Raw genomic sequence first — 13,685 nt, forward strand, 5'->3', positions numbered from 1 at the left:
TTGCTTTTCCCAGGTCACCTGCAAGGAATCTGATCAGAGGTGGAGCAGCTGGGACTCAAACCAGTGCCCATATGGGATATTGGTGTGGCAGGTGATGGCTCCCCCACTACACAACAATGTTGGCCCCTGTTATTACATTTACAGTTGTGAATAATGTAAATGTCAACTAGGGTCATTTTTTTTAAAAAATTAAATACAAATTGAGTAAATCTCTTATCACAAAGTTGCTAAGGTGAATATTTTCTTCTATTGAGTCTGAAATGCTAGGAGGAAGTAGAATTGCAGTTTAGAATTTTGTAACTTCTCAAATTCTTGTGAGCTGAATTCTCTTCAGATCTCTTCTCTGGGGCTGTTCTCTTTTCTCTGCTTCAGGCATAAAAACGGCTCCTAACTCGCTTTCTGATGATACCCATTTATTTGCCCAGGACGTCTATGTGGGTAACAAGTTTTGGTATTTTCAATTCTTTTTAGCGTGTTCTTTTTCTTTTTGATTCAATAAGCAGAGTGTGTAATGTTAGCAAATAAAAGAAATGAAAGTTATACTTACTGTTCTCCAAAATATTTTAGACACTTTGTCTTCAACACTTTCACTTTTATCCTGGTTGTTCAACATTTTACTATGTTATTTGCCCTCAGGCTCTTCTCTTAATTCCAAATTTCTGCTAATGTGGCTATTTAGAGGAGTTAGTCATTTTTCACTTTGCTTTTTCCATATAGAAATGCCACCAAGGCCTTCTTCCTCAGAGGTGTTGCCAAAGTCTTTGAGACTTCGGGGCCAGCTGTTAAAATATAAATTTATTTCTCAGTGTATCACAACTCACTTCCTTGTTTGGTCAAAATCACAGGATATTTTCTTCTTTCTTCTCATTTGCCATTAGAAGATGAAAGGAATTTAACTGTGTACAATTAGCCAAGATTCCCCCCTGCCCCAGCCCACCTAAATTTAGGTTTCCTTCCCTAGATCTCATACCTGGTAGAGTACATGGAAAAGATAGTCATTAGGTCCTTTTATGAAAGACTACAAGTCATTTTTTACTGAATAGTTAATATGCTTATGGCAGAGTAAAATATACTCATCCAAGGGAGAGAGGATCTAAATTATGTTTCCAGGTATCCCACTCTGATTTGGGTTAAGTCATTTCGCCTCTGGCAAAGGTGTTCTCATTTGTAAAATGAATTAATATTAGGTAATGATCTCTTTCTATAGTAATAATTTAGGCTATTTAAAAGATCCTATTATAAAACATACAAACTCTTGTTTCCAAACTTGTGTCTTCTTAGGTTTACCTAGGATAGTATAAAACCCTCTGCATAGTCAACTGTTTCTCAACTATTTTAAAAATAATATTTCATTTCTTAAAATTGTAGAATATTGGGTAATGTGAGGAAAAAAGACTTTTTTTAACCATAGAGGATATCACTAGCTACCTTAAATTTAAAAAATAAACCTGGAAAATACCAAAGAAATATATATGAATTAAAATTCCATACAATCCACTGAGAGAGATAACACTGAAACACTGTGACATAGTTTTTAACAAAATCTGTTTTGTTCTTGAATATTTTTGTATGGAATTTAGGACAGTCCTTTCTTTTGTTTATAATTAGAATACATATGAAATTTGAAACTTAGAGTTAACAATCTTTTAGTGTCCACAAATACTTTCAATATTGAATGACATTGTTCATAGTCTTCGTTTTCAATATTTTGGCAACGAGCTGATTCCTTTCCTGCTTAAGGAAAAGAGTTACTTCTTTCTCAGGGAACTTTTCCAGATTTATTGTGTGTAACTAATGAGAATATTTCAAGATACCAATACTCACGCCTGTTAATTCTTTGTGATCATGAGCGGGCAGTTGTGGGTGTGGGGATACAGTGAAGAGGGTGACTGAGCGGCAGGCACTACTTCAGGTTTTTGCATGAGTTCACATCTGACTGAGTGCTCTGGCGGCTATACTGAGATGCTTACGAAGTATAATATGTTATACGTGATGGCAGTAATCTGTATGAGTAGATTTGCTGTGGTGACTTTCTTGAATCACTTTGTTCCACAGGCCTCCCTGAGTCTTTTTTTTTTTTTTTTAATTTTTTGACAGGCAGAGTGGACAGTGAGAGAGACAGAAAGAAAGGTCTTCCTTTGCCGTTGGTTCACCCTCCAATGGCCGCTGCGGCCGGCTCACTGCACTGATCCGATGGCAGGAGTCAGATACTTATCCTGGTCTCCCATGGGGTGCAGTGCTAGGGGCAACCGGGACAGAATCTGGTGCCCCGACCCGGACTAGAACCCGGTGTGCTGGCGCCGCAAGGCGGAGAATTAGCCTATTGAGCCGCGGCGCCGGCCTCCTTGAGTCTTCATATTTCTACAGGCCCTTTGCTTCCTTGGAGCTGCATGGATAGGAAGAGGAAACAGTTTCTTTTCTGCATGTGCTTTATCCTAAGCATGAGTATCAGGTATGATCTCCCGACTTCCCAAATGAATGATCTCCGTGTACAAGTGGGTGATGGCTCTTAGGTGTTACCAAGAATTAGACACACCTAGACAGTTGCTGACAAACACAGGAAGTGAGGAGGTAACTTAATTTCAGAAACTGTGAAAATCTAACAAGAAGACTTTGCTACATTCTGTGGGATAATGTTGGGGTGGGAAGAGACGAATGGATCTTTGTTTTGATGTCTCTTTTAACTGTTTCTTGCTTCTGTCCTTTATGATCACACTGGTGTTGATCTAAATGGAAACATCTTCTACTATGAATTAAAGCGCTCCAAAGCATTCTGGATAAAAGGAAGTTATGTGAAGCAGCATTTTTACTAGAGGTTTCTCTTGCTCACCTTGTCATAACTTAAAATCGCCGTTTATTTTCCACTTAGAGGTCATGGGGGCTTTTCCCTACACAGGAATACTTTGGCCTCTTAACAACTTCTCTGCTCTTTTCTTGACCTCCCTCTCATTTTTCATAGCTCTTCTCTCATTGTTGTGTATAGTAACATTCATCTCTAGCTACTGGCCCAAACTTGCCAATCTGCCTTCATAAACTTGGTCAGAGGATTAATTAACAATGTCCCTACTCCTTGGAAGGCATGTGTGTGTGTGTGTGTGTGCGCGTGTGTTTTCTTTCCATTAGTCCTATGTAAAATTTTCTATTTATAAACATTTCAAAATGTTTATGCATTGGCCTATACAAAGCTGAGATATAAACTACTATTAGGATCACTTCATAAACATAAGTGCATCCAAATATCCCATGAAAACGACAATTTGAGTGAGATGCTTCTCTGGCTAAGCATTGAACAGTAGCTTGTAAATTGTTTTCTGAACTCTCTTCACATTCTGCTAGGATTTCTTAGCCATATTTTTCCTGGATGCCATGCCCACACTCTGTATTTTCCTTCTAGTTAACTTGTATAGTGACACTACCTGTAAATGCCATGCTTTGGTTTCCTTTCTTATAGAACTGTTGATATAAGTCTAATGAAATTCATTCTTTTGCTGTTGACCTTTATTTAAATAAAGTACATTTTAGCATTAGAACAGCTAAGTCATTAACATTTGCAAAACATCTGTTCTAGCATTTGTAATTAGATTTTGAATGATTTTAAAAAATCATCCTGTGAACTGATAGCACAGTTGTTGCCAATCTATACTGGGAACATAAGGGCTCATCTATTTCCCTATCTGTTGTATCAGTGCAAATCATCATGCTTTTTGGGCTGAATAAACACAATCTAATCTTAGCAATATCCTTGAGGATATTTAAAATAGCCTTTAAAATATGAGAGCTCAAAGATGTATGGAACTTGAAAGAACATCACATTTTTCCTTATCACAAAAAAAAGCCAATAAACTGCAAATTAAGGAATTTTCCTCAACCCATCAGAAAACAGCGCCAAGGACTAACTCAAAAAGGGGAGGGGGGAGACAGACACAAGCAGGGGAAAACAGGATGCAAGAATTTGCTTACCTAGATGCAGACATGATATAAACCAGTGGAAAGCCGTGGGTACTGAAAGGCCGCCACAGAACACACAAAACATCAGAGTAAAAAGAAAGGCTTTATTGTCAGGAGTCCACAGGCAGTGTCTCCATGCAGGAGAGACAGAGAACAGCAGCCCCTGGTTAGATAACAAGTCTTATTACAGCCTTGCAGAGAGAATGAAGTGGGAGCAACAGATTCTGTTAGGGTAGCGGGTGGAGTTAACACTTGTGGTTGGGACATCTACACACCACCTGACTTCTGGTAAGCCAGGCCAAATTCCAGGAAACCAAAACTTATCTCTGAGAAACCAAAATTTTTCTTGCAAGATGGTGCCTAGGCTGAAACATATCTTGCAAGGTGGCGCCTAGGACAAGATAGCATCAGTCTTGCCAATAGTTAAGTTTTTTAAAGGAGTTGCTAAAGGCCAATTAAGGGTCAGTCTTAATGAAGTCTTTAGGGAACACATCAAACATCCAGGATTTGTACCCTCTTTCATGAAAGACCAAATGTTCACAGCAAGTACTGGAGAATCCTGAAGATTCTCTCTGATTCTGTCTGGGGAAGGATAATAGTAGCCATGCCAAAATGCCTCTGAGTACTCTACTTGCACAATGGATCTAAAATCTTGATGTGCACAGGGAAATGCAACAAAAACAAAAACTGGCCTTAAGTCAATGGGAGAAGAGAGTTGGAGGGTGGAGAGCTCTGTCTCTGGAAGGAGTAATACATGCCAGATTCAGTGCTACAGCAGGGGCAAGAGCAGAAATAATTATGAAATCTACAACTCTAAGGCACTGTGTGGTGCCTAAGAATGAGATGTTTTTAAAATGATTTATTTATGTGTTTGAAAAGCAGAATTAGAGAGAGAGAGAGAGAGAGAGAGGGAGGGAGAAAGAGGAGGGAGGGCAGAGAGAGATAAATAGCGACAGAGATCTTCCAACTGCTGGATCACTCCCCAAGTGCGTGGCTTCAGTCTTGCCCAGCCTCGACTGTCATAGCCACTTGAGGAGTGAACCAGCAGATGGAAAATCTCTTTGTGTAGGTCTCTACCTCCCTCTTTATCACTCTTCCTTTCAAATAAATAATATATATAATTTTAGATCCGATTTTGGAGTATTATAGAGTTTGAATTTTCAAATTAAGATTGTTTAACCTATATGACACAGTTGTGGTAATTACCAGAGAGGGATTTTTTTTTTTTAGTGTGCTAAACTCTATAATGCAGTAATTGTCAGCTGGAGAAAAATTTGCTGTTTAGCAGATATTTAACAATATCTCAGAAACATTTTGTTATAGCTGTGTGTGGAGGTTAATTCTTGTTGGCATCTAATGGGGTATGAGCAGGAATACTGCTAAGTATCCTGCAATGTGCATGATAGCCAGTTCCCTACACAATAATGAACTCTGTGGCCTCAGCTGTCCATAATGTCATGCTAAATGCAACCCCCATCCAAATACCAGTGAAATCCTTTACAGAATTTGCAAAAACATTCTAAAAATTCATATGGAATTACAAAAGACCCAGCATAGCCAAGGCAATCCTGAACGAGAAAAATCGGGTTGGAGGTATCACAATACCTGATTTCAAAGAGTACTACAAAGCTATACTAATTAAAACATCATGGGGCCAGTGCCGCGGCTCACTAGGCTAATCCTCCACCTGCAGCGCCTGCATCCCAGGTTCTAGTCCCAGTCAGGGTGCTGGATTCTGTCCCAGTTGCTCCTCTTCCAGTCCAGCTCTCTGCTGTGGCCCGGGAAGGCAGTAGAGGATAGCCCAAGTGCTTGGGCCCTGCACCTGCAAGGGAGACCAGGAGGAAGCACCTGGTTCCTGGCTTTGGATTGGTACAGCTCTGGTCGTAGCGGCCATTTAGGGGGTGAACCAACAGAAGGAAGACCTTTCTCTCTGTCTCTCTCTCTCACTGTCTAACTCTGCCTGTCCAAAAAAAAAAAAAAAATGCATGAAAACTGACATATAGGTCAGTGGAACAGGTCAGGGTGTCCAGAAATTAATCCACATACATATAGCTGAGTTTTGACAAAAGTGCTCAGACTATACAGTGGAGAAAGGATAATCTCTTCAACAAATAATTCTGGGTGTGCATATGTAGAAGAATGAAATTAGACTCATACATCTCACCATATACAAATATCAACTCAAAATGGATCAAAGACTAAATTTTTTTTTAAGATTTATTTATTTGAAAGACAGAGTTACAGAGAGAGGTAGAGACAGAGAGAGGTCTTCTATCTGCTGGTTCACTCCCCAGATGGCTGCAACAGCTGGAGCCAAGCTGATCCGACGCCAGGAGCCAGGAGCTTCCTCTGGGTCTCCCACGTGGGTGCAGGGGCCCAAGGACTTAGGCCATCTTCAAAGACTAAAATTTAATACCCGAGACTATGAATTTGCTGGAAGAAAGTGTAGGGGAAACACTCCAAGATGTTGATTGGTGTAGGGGATGACTTTTTGGACAAGACTCCCAAAGCACAGGCAACAAAATTAAAAATTAACAAATTGGATTATGTCAAATTCAGAAACTTCTGCATGGCAAAGGAATACAGTGAAGAGGTCAATATAATGAAGAACCATCATATGAATGGGAAAAAATATTGCTGAGCTACCTATCTAACAAAGTATTAATATCTAAAATATACAGCAACTTAAAAAGCTCAACAACCAAAGAAGCACCCATCTAGTTAATAAATGGACAAAGGACCTCACCTGACAGTGCTCAAAAGAAGAAATGCTAATGGCTAACAACTATGAAAAAATGCTCAACATTGCTAGTCATCAGGGAAATACAAATCAAAACCACAAAGAACTATCACATAAACCCTGTCAGAATGGCTAAAATCCAAAACACAAAATTCCAAGGACGTTCTTTACAGAACTAGAAAATGTGATGCAAAAATTCATATGGAAACACAAAAGACCCCAAAGCAGTCTTTAACAATAACAGTAAAGCTGGAGGCAAAATAATGCCAGATTTCATGACAGAGCTGTTATAATCAAAATAGCCTGATACTGACACAAAAATAGACAAGTAGACCAATGGACTTAGAAACCCCAAAAATTAACACATTAGTTGATCTACCATCAACTGATTTTTGACAAATGAGCTAAAATCATCCCCTAGTTAAAGAAACAAAACAAAACAGTCTTATAACAAACATTGGGACAATTGGATTTCCACATGTAGTTATTTGAAACAAGACCCCTACCTTATACTCGAAACAAAAATCAACTCACAATGGAACTGTGAGGAAAACATAGGGGACACACTACAAGACATTTGCCTAAGCAAAGACTTTTTGAATAAGACCCAAAAGCACCGGCAATAAAAGCAAAAATAAATAAATAGGATTGCATCAAGCTGAGAAACTGTACAGCAAAGGAAACAACACATTGAAGAAGCCACCAACTGAATGGGAGAAAATATTTACAAACTATGCACCTGATAAAGGATTAATATACAGAATATAAAAGGAACTCCAAGAAACCTAACAACACAACATACAATCCAGTGAAGAAAAGGGCAGGGGGTCAGCATTGTGTTGTCATGGATAAAGCTGCTGCCTGCAACCACAGCATCCCATATAGGCCCCGATTCCTGTCCTGGCTGCTCCATTTCAAACTAGCTCCCAGCTAATGGTCTAGGTATGCTGTGGAAGATGGTCCAAATATTTGGACCGATATGGGAGAACTGGATGAAGCTTCTGGCTCCTGTTTTCTCCCTGGCCCAGCCCTGCTGTTGTGGCCATTTGGGGAGTGAACCAGTGGAAGGAAGAGCTCTCTCTTTCTGTCTCTCTGTCTCTGTCTGTGTCTCTCTCTCTATCTCTCTCTGAGTTCCCCCTCTCTCACTGTAATTCTGCCTTTCAAAAAAATAAAATAAATCTTTAAAAACAAGAAATTGACAAAGGTTATAAACATGTTTTTAAAAGGAGGAAATATAAATGGTCAACAAACACACAATGAAAAAATGCTCAAGATCACTGGTTATCAGGGAAATGCAAATAAAAATCACAGTTAGAATGCTATCCAAAAATTTAAAACAATTATAAATGTTTGTGCACTTTTGGAGAAAAGATATCCTCATGCATTGCTGGTAGAAATGCAAATTGGTAATTATGGAAAGCATTATGGAGATTTCTTAGAAAACTAAAAGTAGATTTACCATATGACCTAGCTAACCTACTCCGGGGAATAAATTCAAAGGAACTGAAATAAGCATATGAAAGGGATACTTGCATTTTCATGTTTATAGCAGCTCAATTCACAATAGCAAAGACATGGAATCGACCTACATGTGTATCAACTGATAACTGGATCAACAAAATATGATATGTATACATGATGGAATATTACTTATACATAAAACAGAATGAAATGCTGACATTTGCAACAAAATAGATAAAATTCTAGATCATTATGCTAAATGAAATAAGCCAGTTCTAGAAAGAAAGATATTACATTCTATTTTATTTTATTTTATTAAAGTCAATTTGTAGAATATGAATATTGGGAGGATATCCTGTCATTTGGTATTTAGTTATAAATATTGCTTCACTGAGTCCTGCCAAGAAAATTATAGTGTATTTTTCTTTAAAAAAAGAGAAATGAAGAAGGAAGACGAGCTAGGGCTCTTAGGATCTAGTAATTTTTTGTTTTTAATTTGGTTGTTAGTTATGAATGTGCTCAGAGGACAAAAACTCATTTATCTGTACACTTAATTCTATTTTTGATATGTATACTGTATTTCAATAAACTGTTTAAATAAAGAGAAAAAAGGATGAACCATTTATGGGTTTTGACAAACAAGCCAAGGGATTCCAATTCAATCCCATCAAGGCGGCATGTACCAATGCCATCTCACTAGTCCAAGTGATCAATTTCAGTTCACAATTGATCATAATGATAGGTCTAAGATTCAAAGGGATGACATAAACAAGACTAGTGTCTGCTCATACTAACTGATAGAATAAAAAAGGGAGAGAATGATCCAACATGGGTAGCGGGATACATAGCAGACTCATAGAACGGCAGATGTCCTAACAGCACTCTGGCCTCAGAATCAGCCCTTAGCATTCGGATCTGGCTGAAGAGCCCATGAGAGTATTTCAGGCATGGAAAGCCAAGACCCTCTGGCAAAAAAACAAAAACAAAAAAACACCTAAATGAAAGATCTCCGCGAGTGAGATCCCAGTGGAAAGAACGGGTCATCAAAGAAGGAGGTACCTTTCTCTGAAGGGAGGAGTGAACCTCCACTTTGACTATGACCTTTTCTAAATAAGATCAGAGTTGGCGAACTCAAAAGGCTTCCATAGCCTTGGCAACTCATGACAAGAGCCTAGGGTGATTACTGATGCCATAAACAAGAGTGTCAATTTGTTAAGTCAACAACAGGAGTCACTGTGCACTCACTCCTCATGTAGGATCTCTGTACTTAATATGTTGTACAATGTGATTTAATGCTATAACTAGTACTGAAACAGTATTTTACACTTTATGTTTCTGTGTGGCTGCAAACTGTTAAAATCTTTACTTAAGATATGCTAAATCGATCTTCTGTATATAAAGATAATTGAAAATGAATCTTGATGTGAATGGAATGGGAGAGGGAGCAGAAGATGGGAGAGTTGCGGGTGGGAGGGAAGTTATGGGGGGGGGAAGCCATTGTAATCCATAAGCTGTACTTTGGAAATTTATATTTATTAAATAAAAGTTAAAAAAATTCTGCAATTCAAGTACACATGGGTGACTACATGAGAGGACTTCAGAAAATTTGTGGGAAAATGGAATTGAAAAGATAGTTTATTTTGCTGCAAAACTTATTAGGAAGCCATGCATAGATTTTTAATAATATACATTTTCCATGAGCCATTTGAAGACCTCTGTGTTGTTTGAAATTTGATAGATCCCTTCCATAAGAGGCCTTAGAAGCATGAAACCCTAGCACCGATGATCATGACCGGGGCCTAGATCTTGATCTCTAAATATTATTCTCCAGTGAAATGAACAAGGGATTTTTGATGGAGTAGCTGATTCTGGACTTGGAATAGAGAACTAAAGATTACCTTAGGATGTTTTGAAGCACAAGAAATTTAAGAAGTCCTTAAACAAAAAGAAGTAATAAGAAGATGGAGGCATGCCAATATACAAATCAGCTCTTCTGAAAGTGCTCCCCGTAACCAACGCAGTAAAATAAATTCTACTTTAGAATTATAAATCAAAGAAGAAAAGAGATATTCTTGCATGAATGCTAGTGTAAATAGGTGGATGAATGATTGAATGAATTAATAAATGGTGAGGAATGTCAACATTTTCTTACAGAAAATTCCAATTATATGGAGAAGGAAACAGGGAAATAGAAAATGATTTTTAGTATACCATTATAATATTTATTAAAAACAAGATCGTGAAGCTGGCTGAAATCAGTGAACAAAATATTAAAGATATTTTCATAGCCCCACAATATATCCATCAAAATACATACTGATATCTGTGCTGTTTTCAGCATGTGTCCACAAATCTTTGATAATCTTCTCTCCAGGAAGTAGAGCTTAGTTCCCTTCCTCTTGAAGGGGCAGAGTTTCAGAGATTTTCTTCTAACAAATAGAGTTCAAAAGGGAAAAAAATCATTTTTGCATTGCAATTGGCAAGCATCACCTTAATCAGGTGATCATAGTTAACATTATAAACCATGCTGATACTGTGCATGTGGGACTTGCTGCTGTGAGGAGGGAATGTCAATTCTTTGGCAATCTTCCAAGCAACTCATACCCTCAGCCATATAATCATTTCATAACATAAGACAAATCTAATTTGAGGGATATTCTACCAAATACCCCACAATGTTATGTTGAACAATTTTGATTGAGGACATGTGGTCTGGAAAGGATAGAATATTTAATATCTGACTCTATAGGAAAAGTTTGAAGCTGCTTGGTATATGAGAACAAGTCTACTATTTTTTGTTTTTTTATTTTTTATTTTATTTTATTTTTTTAAGTCTACTATTTTTTGAAAAACTTCCATAAATTTAAAATAATTTCAATATAAAAAGTTTTAAAAAGTCATTTGATTTAAATGATCAATACATTTTAGGTATTATTGTTAAAGAACTTATATTCATGAAACACTTGGCTAGATGTCTTTCATATCCTACACTAACTAATCCACTTAACAAAGCTATAGTTCATCCTATTATTATCCTTTTTATATTTAAATTATTTGTTTACTCTCCATCTTTTTTGTTTTTTGCTTTTTAAATTGTATTTATGGTATACAAACTAAATACATTTCATATATTCAAATTTAGGAATATAGCGATGCTTCCTTAGCTATACTCTCTCATGCCCACATTATCACCAGTTTTCCTCCTCCCTCTCCTATTCTCATTCTTATTTCTGCAAAAGATCTATTTTTAGTTAACTTTATACTAATCATATTAACTCTATACTAAGAGTTCAGCCAGTAAATGAAGAAAAAATATAAAGGACACTGTTTCTCAACAATCAAAGGCTCTTCAAAATTATTGCATCTGAAAGTGTTAATTTCATTGCTATAGATTACCTTTTAAGTACTCTATTAGTTACCAAGATGAGGGGAAACGTATGATATTTGTCTTTTTGAGACTGGTTTATTTCACGAAGTATGATGGTTTCCAGTTGCATCCATTTTCTTGCAAATGATATAATCTCATTTCTTTTTACCACTTTGTATTATTCTGTAGTGTATATATACCATAATTTCTTTATGCAGTCATCAGTTGATGGACATCTGTGTTGATTCCTTATTTTAGTTATTATGATTGAACCGCAATAACCTTGATGGTACAGATCATATGTGTATTTCCTTTTTCTTTAGGTAAATTTCCAGGAGATAGATGGCTGGGTCTGATGTAAGTCTATATTCAGATTTCTGAGGTATTTCCATACTGTCTTCCATGATGCTGCACCAGTTTATATTCCCACTGATGTGGATTAGGGTACCTTTTTCCCCACATACTTGCCATCATTTGTTTGTTGATTTCTGTAAGATATCCATTCTAACTGGGGTGAGGTGAAACCTCATTGTCGTTTTGATTTGCATTTCTCTGGTGGCTAGTGATCCTGAGCATTTTTCCATGTGTCTGTTGGCCATTTGAATTTCCTCTTTTGAAAAATACCTGTTCAAGTCCTTTGCCCATTTCTTAATATATTGTTCGTTTTGTTTTTGTTGAGACTCTTGTTCAACAGGGAAATTGGTTTATACTTTTCTTTCTCTGTTGTATCTTTTTCAAGTATAGGAATTTGGTGATGCTGGCTTCATAGAAGGAGTTTGGGAGTATTCCCTCCATTTCAATTATTTTGAATAGTTTAAGAACTGGATTTAGTTCTTTAAATATCTGATAAATTCAGCAGTGAAGCCATCTAGTCCTGTGATTTTATTTGTTGGAGGGTCTTTTTTACTGATTCAGTCACCATCTAGATTATTGGTCTGTTTAGGTTTTCTATGTCTTCATGATTCAATTTTTGTAGACTGTTTATGTACAGTCATCTATCCATTTCTTTTTAGGTTTCCTGATTTGTTAGCATAAAGGTCTTTGTAGCAGTTGTTGATGATTCTTTTTATATCTGTGTTATTTGTTGTTACATTTACTTTTCATCTCAGATTTTATTGATTTAAGTCTTCTTAAAGAAGACTTTTTTGTGTAGTAGTTAGGCCAAAGGTGTATCAATTTTGTTTTTTCTTTTTTTTCAAAAAAAAAAGCTTTTCATTTCACTGACCTTTTGTATTTTTTCATTTCTATTTTGTTTATTTCTTCTCTAATTTTAATTATTTCTTTTCTCATACTAATTTTAGGTTTTTGTTGTTGTTGTTGTTGTTGTTTTTCTAGGTCCTTTAGATGCATTGATAGCTCATTTATTTGGTACCATTCAGTTTTCTTGATGTAGGCACAAATCACTTTAAACTCCCTTTTTCACACTGCTTTTCTGTATCTCCTAAGCTTTGATATATTAAATTGTCTTTTCATTTCCAAAGGTTTTTTTTATTTCTCTTATGATTTATTTTATGATGTACTGTTCATTCAGGAGCATGTTGTTCAGTCTCCATGTGTTTGCATATGTTCTAGAGATTCATAAGTGGTTGATTTCCAACTTATTACATTGAGGTCAGAGAAGATGTATGCTATGATTTCAATTTTTTTGAGTTTGCTGGGACATGCTTTGTGTTCTATCCTAGAGAGAGTTCCATGTACAGATAAGAAGAATGTGGCCAGCATCGTGGCTCAATAGGCTAATCCTCCGCCTTGCAGCGCTGGCACACCGGGTTCTTGTCCCGGTTGGGGCACCGGATTCTGTCCCGGTTGCCCCTCTTCCAGGCCAGCTCTCTGCTGTGGCCAGGGAGTGCAGTGGAGGATGGCCCAAGTGCTTGGGCCCTGCACCCCATGGGAGACCAGGATAAGTACCTGGCTCCTGCCATCGGATCAGCGCAGTGCACCTGCCGCAGTGCACCGGCTGCGGCGGCCATTGGAGGGTGAACCAACAGCAAAGGAAGACCTTTCTCTCTGTCTCTCTCTCTCACTGTCCACTCTGCCTGTCAAAAAAAAAAAAATTAAAAAAGAAGAATGTGTATTCTGCAACTGTGTGATGAAAAGTTCTGTGAATATCTCTTAGCTCTTTTGTCCACAGTGTCAATTAGCTCTATTGTTTCTTTGTTAGCTTTCAGT

The sequence above is a fragment of the Oryctolagus cuniculus genome, chromosome 5, assembly GCF_964237555.1.
Source record: "Oryctolagus cuniculus chromosome 5, mOryCun1.1, whole genome shotgun sequence".
Lineage (NCBI taxonomy): Eukaryota > Metazoa > Chordata > Mammalia > Lagomorpha > Leporidae > Oryctolagus > Oryctolagus cuniculus.